General features: G+C 40.2%; 1 pseudogene; it reads left to right on the plus strand.

Moving 5' to 3' along the window:
- Positions 1–2479: 2479 nt before the first annotated feature.
- On the plus strand, positions 2480–3207 carry LOC100341428 (large ribosomal subunit protein uL5-like; annotated as a pseudogene).
- Positions 3208–10600: the final 7393 nt, after the last annotated feature.

The following is a 10600-nucleotide window of genomic DNA, read 5'->3' on the forward strand; positions in this document are numbered from 1 at the left end:
TCACATGGTGGAAGGCACCATGAAGACAGAGCCCTTGTAGCATGGTAACTTCCCAAAGGCCTCACCCCTTAAATGCCATTGACATGTGAATTTGGGGATTCGTTTTCCAACACACGAAAAATAAGGAACACAGTCAAGCTATAATAATCACTGGGGAAGTGGCCCAAGCAAAGAAGGTTCCTGCACCTGAACTGTCTTCATAATCTTTCAGACTTTCTACTTGAGATTAATAGTGACAGCCTTGCCAGTGGCCTTTAACCAGTGAGTTCAGCTGTAGCTATTACAATTCCTATTCAAGAAGAAGTGAAAAACTAGAAATGAAGCCAAGACATGAACCTATCTGAGAAAGCTCAGCCAATGAGAGAACTAAGATATGATCTCTGCTCTGCCTGTCTCCAGAGGTTGTGCTCTTTCTGCTACAAAAGGTGCATTCCCAGGATGAGAGCAATGGCAGGTTCCCTAGGACATTCCAGACAGCACCTGTTACAGCTGCTTCTGCTGCACTATTCTACATTTGTCTGTTTGGGTTTTGGCTCCCTGGGTCCATGACTCAATACAAAGCAATCAGAAAGTATTTGGCAATAAGTACAATGGACAGTGTGCTGCATGTGGGTCCATAGCAGCACAACACGTTTTTCATAACCTTAGGGAGGGAGTGTCTTGCTAGAGTTCCCATTTTGTGGAAACCAATGAGCATGGCAACTTGGAGGAAATTACTTCATTGTAGCACAGCTTCTATGTACTCATTTGGACCCTTGGATCTCAAGGAATGGCTCAATTCACTCAGTGCTGATCAGAATCTCTATGGGGTGCAGGGGATAATGTTTGGGGAAAAAATTTTTTAAGTCATTGTTGGGGCTTTTCTTTTTTTTTTTTTTATTTATTTTACAGATAGAGTTAGACAGTGAAGGAGAGAGACAGAGAGAAAGGTCTTCCTTCCCTTTCTCTCTGTCTCTCAGACAGAGACCCCCCCCAAATGACCTCTATGGCCGGAGCTATGCCGATCCGAAGCCAGGAGCCAGGTGATTCTTCCTGGTCTCCCATGCGGGTGCAGGCACCCAAGTATTTGGGCCATCCTCCACTGACCTCCCAGGCCACAGCAGAGAGCTGGACTGGAAGAGGAGCAACCAGGACTAGAACCTGGTGCCCATATGGGATGCCGGCGCCACAGGCGGAAAATTAACCAAGTGAGCCACGGCGCCGGCCTCGGGGCTTTTCTAAGACAGATTATTTTGAAAATTGCCTGATTTGTAGGCAAAGCCTCAGGGGAAGGCCTCTCTCATTAGAATATATGTAAAATGTTGCTTAAGAATATATGATCGCTTTAAGAAAGTACAGACTTTGGCAAAAAGCAAGTACCACATAGACTTCAGGGAAGCTGCTACTGTCAATATGGAATAGTATTGGGCTTGGTGTAGGAAAGTAAGCAATAAAACATACTCAATAGGAGATAGGAACATTTCTCTATATTGAAGAAAAGATTCTCTGGGGCCGGCGCCATGGCTCACTAGGTTAATCCTCCACCTGTGGCACTGGCATCCCATGTGGGTGCCGGTTTCTAGTTCTGGTTGCTCCTCTTCCAGTCCAGCTCTCTGCTGTAGCCCAGGAAGGCAGTGGAGGATGGCCCAAGTGCTTGGGCACCTGTACCTGCATGGGAGACCGGGAAGAAACACCTGGGTCCTGGCTTTGGATCGGCGTAGCTCCGGCCGTAGCGGCCATTTAGAGGGTGAACCAACAGAAAGAAGACCTTTCTCTCCATCTCTCTCTCTCCTCACTGTCTAACTCTATCTGTCAAATAAATAAATAAATAAAAAGATTCTCTCTCCTGACCTGTCCACCTCTCCTTCTCTCTTTTTCCCTCTTCTTTTTGTCAGATGGAACAGAAAAACCAATTTCTTCCTTATGTAGAGGTACCAAGGAAGACTCAGTACTTAGATGAGAGGAAGTGTATTAAAAAAAAAAAAACAACTATAAAGCCTGTTGCAAAAGAATAAGGGCTGCAGGGGTCCTGACACACCTTTTAGGGCTGTTCTGATGACAGGGAATCCACTATCCCTGGATAAACCAAATGAATCAGAGTGAGTTAAATAAAAACCACAGGGTAGATGAGTGTCAGATAAAGTTCCAGTTTATAACAGCTGATGATTACAGCAAAAACAATTTTCCTATATAAGAGAAGCTCTAGCTATTAATATCTTGGTGAATAGATGATTAAAGCTAAAGCATTCTTTGAAATTTTATAATGAATATTCTTATCAGTAGTTTAAAAAAAGACAGAAAAAAAAAAGGAGTGGGTCTTCATCACAGCAGTAAAGACATCACGTCAGACCCCACATCTCATATAGGAATGCCTAGGTTAGAGTCCCGGCTCCACTTCCAATTCCTGTTTCCACCTAATGTGCACTTTAGGAAGTACCTGTGATGCATCAAGCACTTGGGTACTTGCCACCCATTTGGGAGACCTGGATTGAGTTCTAGGCTCTGGACTTCAGCCTGGCCCAGCCTAGCTATTGTGGGCATTTGGGAGGTGAGTCAGTTGATGAGATCTCTGTCTATGTCTCTCTGTCTCTCTTTCTGTGCATGTATCTGCATTCAAATAAGTGAAAAAGAGCTTTTCTTCCTGTTCTCCATCATGGCACAGGATCAAGGTGAAAAGGAGGACCCCATGCGGGAACTTTGCGTCCGCAAGCTCTGCCTCAATATCTGTGAGGGAGAGAGTAGAGACAGACTGACCCAGGCAGCCAAGGTGTTGGAGCAGCTCACAGGCTAGACCCTTGTGCTTTCCAAAGCTAGATACACTGTCAGGTCTTTTGGCATCGGGAGGAATAAGAAGATTGCCATCCACTGCACAGTCCATGGGGCCAAGGCAGAAGAAATCCTGGAGAAAGGTCTGAAGGTTTGGGAGTTAAGGAAAAATAACTTCTCAGATACTAAAATTTTGGTTTTGGGATCCAGGAACACATCAACCTGGGAATCAAATATGACCCAAGCATTGGCATCTATGGCCTGGACTTCTGCGTGGTGCTGGGTAGGCCAGGCTTCAGCATCGCAGACAAGAAGTGCAGGACAGGCTGCATTGGGGCCGAACACAGGATCAACAAAGAGGAGGCCATGCGCTGGTTCCAGCAGAAGTATGATGGGATCATCCTTCCTGGCAAATAAATTTCTGTTTCTATCCAAAAGGCCAATAAAATGTTTTCAGTGAAATGTAAAAAAAAATGAGAAAGATATAACAATTTATTTTTCTAATAATAAAAACAACATTAACCAATTTAAAAAAGGAAATCATTAGCTATAGTCAATTCCAGGTTTGACATATTTCTGTAGCCTTCATAGTATGACAAAGAATGCAATCAACCTGTAAACACTGGGCAGTTATTTTGAGGCTGATAGATTTGTGCTGCTTCCTCTAGATTTTCACTAATCAAGTCCCTCTTGTGACTAAAGATAGTTTTGAGTTTGAAAGATGAGCCAGGGGGCCAGCACTGTGGCTTATTGGGACGGCCACCACCTACAGTGCTAGCATCCTATATGGGTGCCGATTTAAGTCCTGGCTGCTCCACTTCTGATCCAGCTCTCTGCTATGGCCTGGGAAGGCAGTAGAAGATGGCCCAAGTCCTTGGGCCTCTTTACCCGTGTGGGAAGACCCAGTGGAAGCTCCTGGCTCTTGGCTTTGGATCAGCTCAGCTCCAGCCATTGTGGCCAATTGGGGAATGAACCATCGGATGGAAGACCTCTCTCTCTGCCTCTCCTCTCTGTATGTATCTCGGACTTTCAAATAAATAAATAAATCTTAAAAAAAACTTGAAAAATGCTTCATCATTGGGGGATGGATCAGAGCCCTTGGCATCATTATCATAGTAACTAACAGAGTTAATTGATCCACACCATAGTAACTTTCAAAATGGTTATTTATAGTAAATCACACAGATAAAATCTTTAAGTATCTTTGTGGCAGTCACATTTGGTTATTCTATAAAATGTAAAAATGAGAGAAATAATAAACAGAATAGTGCATCCTACTTCTAGGCATTAGGTTTACATTATGAATGATTCCCTAAAGGAACATTTTGCAATCCTTTTGAATCCATAGCTCCTTTTTTAATAAACATAAAATCCTCATCCTCTTGTGAAAATCATTGCTATCATCTACATATTCCCACCAGCCAAAATAAATTCATGAGACTTGTTCACTATAGTCAAATCTAAAATGTTAGAATATTGTTTGTTTTTTCAAACTACAAATGCACTCCCCAAAGTGTCTTTTTTTTGTGTCCTTCTCCCTTTTCCCTTTGTACTTCTAACTAACCAGGCACAAAATTGAAAGCATATGTCCTTTGATATGATTGCTGTACAGGCTATACAGGTATTAATGAATAATTAAAAATATAAATATAATTGGTATACAAGTTGATAGCATGGATCAAACTTTTATTTAACCAGAAGGTCAACATAAGCAGTGCAAACAAGCATATGAGACTGATGTATATGGTAATATAATAAATAAAAACTGAGATTAGTCTGCTAAATTACACACAAATCTGTTTGCTGTCCCTACATGACAATAAACTACAACCTTCAGGGTTAGTCTCCCTTCCAGGCAGAAGTCCTGTGCAGTTATCAGTTTCTGTAAATTACACATCTAACTGCAGAGACTTTAGACTCTAGTCTGGAGCGAGTAATGAGACAAAAAATTCTCTAATCAGATGACCTGAAGGTGGACTTATTTACATCAGGTTAAAAGATAACAGGATCACCTTTATGTTTCTTATCCCAATTTCAGGTAATATCTCTCAATAAAAGTTCTAAAACTGTGAATGTATGATATGAAATAGTAAATGATGAAGTGGTGTGGCTTTGGGGGTAAACATTTACAAGTGTTTATGTAACATCACCCTCCGTTTTTCCTATCTATGGATCTTCTACGACCCCTTTTCCATAGAATATAAAGGAAATTGGTTTACTTTATCCCAGTTCTTGAATAAACCCCTTGACTGTTGCCTCTGTTGGCTCTGGGCTCTTCTTCCCTATCTCATATTATTCTGTTTTGGGACTAACGACTGCGATTTTTTTTTTTTTTTTTTGGTGCTATCGATTCTTATTATCCTGGTATAAAGGCATCCTGTGATTGACTGTGGAGGAAGTAGCATCCAGGTACACTTCCCATTGTTATTCCATGCTTTAATTCCATACTCTTGTTGCACTAAACTATACAGATGTGTCTGACTCATCTGCTGTGTTGGGAGTAAATGGAATTACAACACAGAGAAAGATTTCAATTGTAGGCTACATGTCATTCTTCTTATTGCCCAAGGCAAGAGTTCCCAAAGGTCAGAACCTTTGTGAAAGCTTCCCTTGTCAGCTTCTTCCCTTGATCTCTTGCCCTCAGTCCCACATGTCTCATCCATTGCTTTCTTTTTTTATTCATACCCACACTGTATGAACTTCTAATTCCCTCTTGGGGAAATCACTTCCTTATTCATAAGGATATGTCAGATCTTCCTGAGCCATGCAATCTCTAGACATAATCCACAGGATGGCATTTCTAAAAGCCTGAATTATTCAAACTAGAATATCATCCATCCCTGGAGGCTTCAATGTGACTGTAAGATAAACACTAGATTCCAAGGCAAATCTTCTTGAGTCCCATGTTGCTATACCTGATCCAGCATTAGAGATAGAAGCTCTTGTTGAAAACCTCTAATTAGCAAAGCCAGTACTTAATAGGCACATATATTTCCTAAGGAAAAATACACTTCTTCAGAGAGAAAGAGAAACTTTTACTTGAATATAATTTTCTAGATCCTCTGTTCACATAAAGGTATCACTACATCTATGAGAGTATTTCAAAAAGTTTGTGGAAAATGAGATGAAAAAATAAGCTTATTTTATTCCAAAATTTTTTGAAATCCATACATGGCTTTTGCATACTATACATGTTTTCATGAACTTTTGGAACACCTCTAGTATTGGCACTCCATTGCCAGCTTTCTAAGCCCATTTCAAACACTCAAGCCATCTGCTCATGTTTGAGTCCCTTAAATACAGACAGAGCCGGTTGACTGTGAAATGATCACCTTTTCCAGGTAAAATGGAGCATCTCCATTTCACTTACTTTGAACAGAAGAAAGTTCCATGAGTGGATTTCACTTCCTCATGCCCAAATATCATCTCTTCTCTCACAGGAATCAGCAGTAGGCTTCTTCCAGTTAAACTTGTTCTGTATGGCAAGAAAATGTCAGAATGTTCTTAAGCATTATTAGGAGTTGAGTTATGTATTCTCAATAGGTCTGCTGAGATTCTAAACCCCATAATGTATAAATAAAGTGTTTGCAGATTTAATCAATTAAGTTGAGATGATATTGAATTAGTGAGGGGTTCAAATTAATATGCTGATGATCTTGTGGTAAGAAGGGGAAAAGAAAAGCATGGGCATGTGGAGTTGGAGGCAGAGCGAAATCATGTAGCTATCAGACCAAGGAATACCTGGGACTACAGTTAAGGTGGAAGAGACAAGGAGTGATTCTCATGAGCATATCCTGGAGAACATCTTGATTTTTGGTCTTTTATCCTCTAGGAATGTCAAGGAACAAAATTCTATTTTCTGAAGCCACTCAGTTGGTGATACTTTGTTAAGCCCTGGGAAACTAATATAAGCATCATTATCTTCACCATCCTAATGATAGCTGCCATGTGACATGAAATGCTGTATCATTTGCTTGACTGATTTGTGCATTTGACAAGGGTGTAGGTAATAGAGTCAGAACTCCTGAGTTCAAATTTTGGCTCAGGCTTACCAGGTATGTGACCTGGGGCAAGTTATGTAACTGCTGCTGATTGTTTCCATCATTTTCTCAAATCTTTACAGTAGCCTTCAAAAGTGAGTATTAATATTTTCACTTAATAGTAGAACCTTCTGAGGCAATTTACCATGGAAATGCAGTTAGTAAATGAAACTGTTGAGTGATTTTTAAAATTTTTTATTAATTTATTTTCATTTTATTTAAAAGACAGGGAGAGAGAGAGAGAGAGAGAGAGAGAGAATATGTAATCTATCTTCTGGTTCATTCTCCAAATGCGCTCAACAGCTCGTACTGGACCAGGCTGAAATCTGGAGTCTGGAATTCAACCTGGGCCTCCCACATGAGTGGTAGTGATCCAAGCGCTTGAACCATCACTACCACCCAAGGTGTTCATAGTAGAAAGCCAGATAGGAAGTGCAAGAGCCAGGTTTCTAACCAGACACCCTGATGTGGAATGTGGCATTCCAAGGAACATCTTAACTACTGGGCCAAATACCTGCCCTATATTGAGTATTTTTAAAATAGTTTTAACCAGTTATTTTGAAGTACTTTCAAATTCATAAAAATGTATATGGATAACAACAAACTGTCACAATTTACTCAAATTCCCCAATTGTTACTCTTTTTAACTATATTTCATCATGGCTTTATCTCTCCCTTTTTCTCTCTTTCTTTTTCTCCCTCTCTCTCTACACACACATATATAAATATGTTATGTATTTTTTCTCTTTATGTATAATTTATGCACACAAACATACACATATGAACACATAATTCTGATATTTTATATTTTACTTCTAAGTCATTTGAGAATTATAGAGATGTGCATTATTACTCATTAATTCTTCACTATGTAGTTCCTAACAAGAGCAGCCTCCCAACTAATGAGAGTGTGACAGTCCTTCACAAAGTTCATGGAAAATGTGTATTATGAAAAGACTATACAGGGATTTTACTGTTTGCAACAATATAAACATCTTTTAATTTCATTTTCCATCAACTTTTTGAAGTACTCTTATACAGTGATGAAAATGAGGAAGTTAAGGGTGATACATTTCTATGTTTGGTATTTTTTAGTAAAATAACATGCATATAGTTAAGTACACAGGTTATTTGTGTACAGCCTGAGGAATTGCTACCAAGTGAACATGTCTGTGTAATCATCAGATAAAGAAACAGATCACTATTAGCACTGAAAAGCTCCCCACCCTGTATCCCATCCCATTCACTCCCTCCTCTTCCACAGAGATAACTATCATTCTGATTTCCATCCCCGTAACTGTTTGGGGCTGCTTTTGAACTTTGTATGAAGGTATCACTACATAACATGTACTCCTTTGTTTTTAAAAAAATTGGCTTTATTCACTCTCTCTATATTGTCCATTTTTGTTGGACATATCTGTAATTTAATTTTTATTTTAAATTTATTTATTTTCACTTTATTTGAAAGGCAGAGAGACAGAGATCTTCCATCCATACTGGTTCACCCCACAAATACAATAGCCAGGGCTAGAGTAGATTGGTGCCAGGAGTTCAAAACTTAATTTGGGTCTCCCACATCAGTGGCAGGGACTCATCATTTGCTGCCTCCTGGGGTGCACATTCACAGAAAATTGGAGCAGAGACAAAGAAGTCAGGGGTGCCCATATGACATTTTTACCACTGTGTCAATCGTCTGCCTCTGTAATTTATTTCTCACTGGTGGATAACATTTCCTTGTGTAAACACCTTCCAATTTATGCATTCTATTGCTATTGTATATATAGGTTGTCCCATGTTTTTGGCTATTAATCATTTTGGGAATGTCTTTTAGTGCACATATGTATACATTTGCATTGGGTTCATTACTAGCAGTAAATTCAGCTTTATTTATGTATTTTTTTAAAGTAAGGCACGTAAGTTTCATGTATTTCTTCTTTTTTCATTTATTTTACCTGAAAGTCAGAGTTACATAGAGAGAGAAGGAGAGGCAGAGAAAGAGAGAGGTCTTTCATCCACTGGTTCGCTCCCCAGTTGGCTGCAACAGCCGGAGCTGCACCAATCTGAAGCCAGGAACCAGGAGCTTCTTCCAGGTCTCCCACGCAGTTGCAGGGGCCCAAGGTCTTGGGCCATCTTTTACTGCTTTCCAGGCCATAGCAGAGAGCTGAATAGGAAGTGGAACAGCCGAGACTTGAAATGGCACCCATATGGGATGCCAGCACTGCAGGCGGTGGCTTTACCCACTATGCCACAACACCAGCCCCAAGTTTCATGTATTTCAATATATACAAATTTAGGAACATAATTATACTTCCCACCATACCCTTGATCCTGCCCATGCTCCAGCCCTATTACCTCTTCCCTCTCCTATTCCCACTCTTAATTTTTAAAAAGATCTATTTTAGGTTTACTTAGTTTACTTAGTAAGGTTAACCCTACACTAAGTAGAAAGTTCAACAAATAGTATGATGAAAAAGTACTGTTCCTCAAAAGAGACAAGGGCTGTAAACAATCAACAAATCTCAAAATGTCCATTTCACTCCAATACATTACATTTCAGATACTCTATTAGTTACCCCAGATCATGGTAAATATATGATAACTGTCTTTTTGGGGCTGGCTTATTTCACTAAGTATAATGGTTTCCAGTTGCGTCTAACTTGTTGTGGAAGATGGGATTTCCTTTTTTTTTTTTTTTAACAGTTGAGTAGTATTCAATTGTGTATATATACCATAATTTTTTATCCAGTCAACAGCGATGGACATCTAGGTTGATTCCATATCTTAGCTATTGTGAATTGAGCTGCAATGAACATGGGGTACATATAACTCTTTCATATACAGATTTCATTTCCCTTGGGTAAATTCCCAGGAGTGGGGTGGCTGGATCATATGGTAGGTCTATATTCAGATTTCTGAGGTATCCCCATACTGTCTTCCACAGTGGCTGCACCAGTTTACATTTCCACCAGCAGTGGACCAGGGTACCTTTTTCCATACATCTTTGTCAGCTTTGTCATTTGTTAATTTTTATATGAGAGCCATTCTGATTGGAGTGAGGTGAAACCTCATTGTGGTTTTGATTTGCATTTCCCTGATGGCTAGTGATCCTGAGCATTATTTTTTCAAGTGTCTGTAGGCCATTTAAATTTCCTCTCTTGAAAAAAATGCTTGTTCAAGTCCTTTGCCCATTTCTTTCTTTTTTTTTTTTTAAGGGAAAGGGTTTATTGGGGGAAACCTGTCAGACTGGAGGTAAGAGGTAAAGAAGGAAAAGAGGGAGAAGGAACACATATAGAGAGAAAGTGAGAGAGATTGAGAGAGAGCCATGTGTTCAGGAACAGGTCCTCTTAAAACTTCGCTGGAGAGTGGGCAGGGAAGTAGGAGCAGCAAATCCCATTAGGATGGGGGTGGAGCTGACACCCATGGTTGGGCCATGGGGTTATCTGGCTTCTAGCCATGTTGGCGGGGGCTAGAGGCATGCCATAGATAAGACTGTGCCATTTTACTAACATTTGTCCTGTTTGTTTTTTATAAAGCAAGAGTTTTATGGGATTACATTAGCCCCAAAAGTCCAGGAGGGGTTGAGGAACAATGATCTGTCATTAGAGCTACTTCCTGCTGACATGGGGTGACAAGGTACTCTGCTGGCATGGGGTGATGTCTCAAGCTGCTATCTCCTGAGTGGGGAGTCGAGTATATCCATGTAGCAGCATTTGGTTGACTGCCTGGCTGGTGAAGGCTTTGGTTTGTTCCATTATCAACTCCTGTAAGCACTTAAACAGACACGTTAGTATAAAACGGTGAGAATAGCAACCAAT

This window comes from Oryctolagus cuniculus, chromosome 3 (assembly GCF_964237555.1).
Source record: "Oryctolagus cuniculus chromosome 3, mOryCun1.1, whole genome shotgun sequence".
Taxonomy (NCBI): domain Eukaryota; kingdom Metazoa; phylum Chordata; class Mammalia; order Lagomorpha; family Leporidae; genus Oryctolagus; species Oryctolagus cuniculus.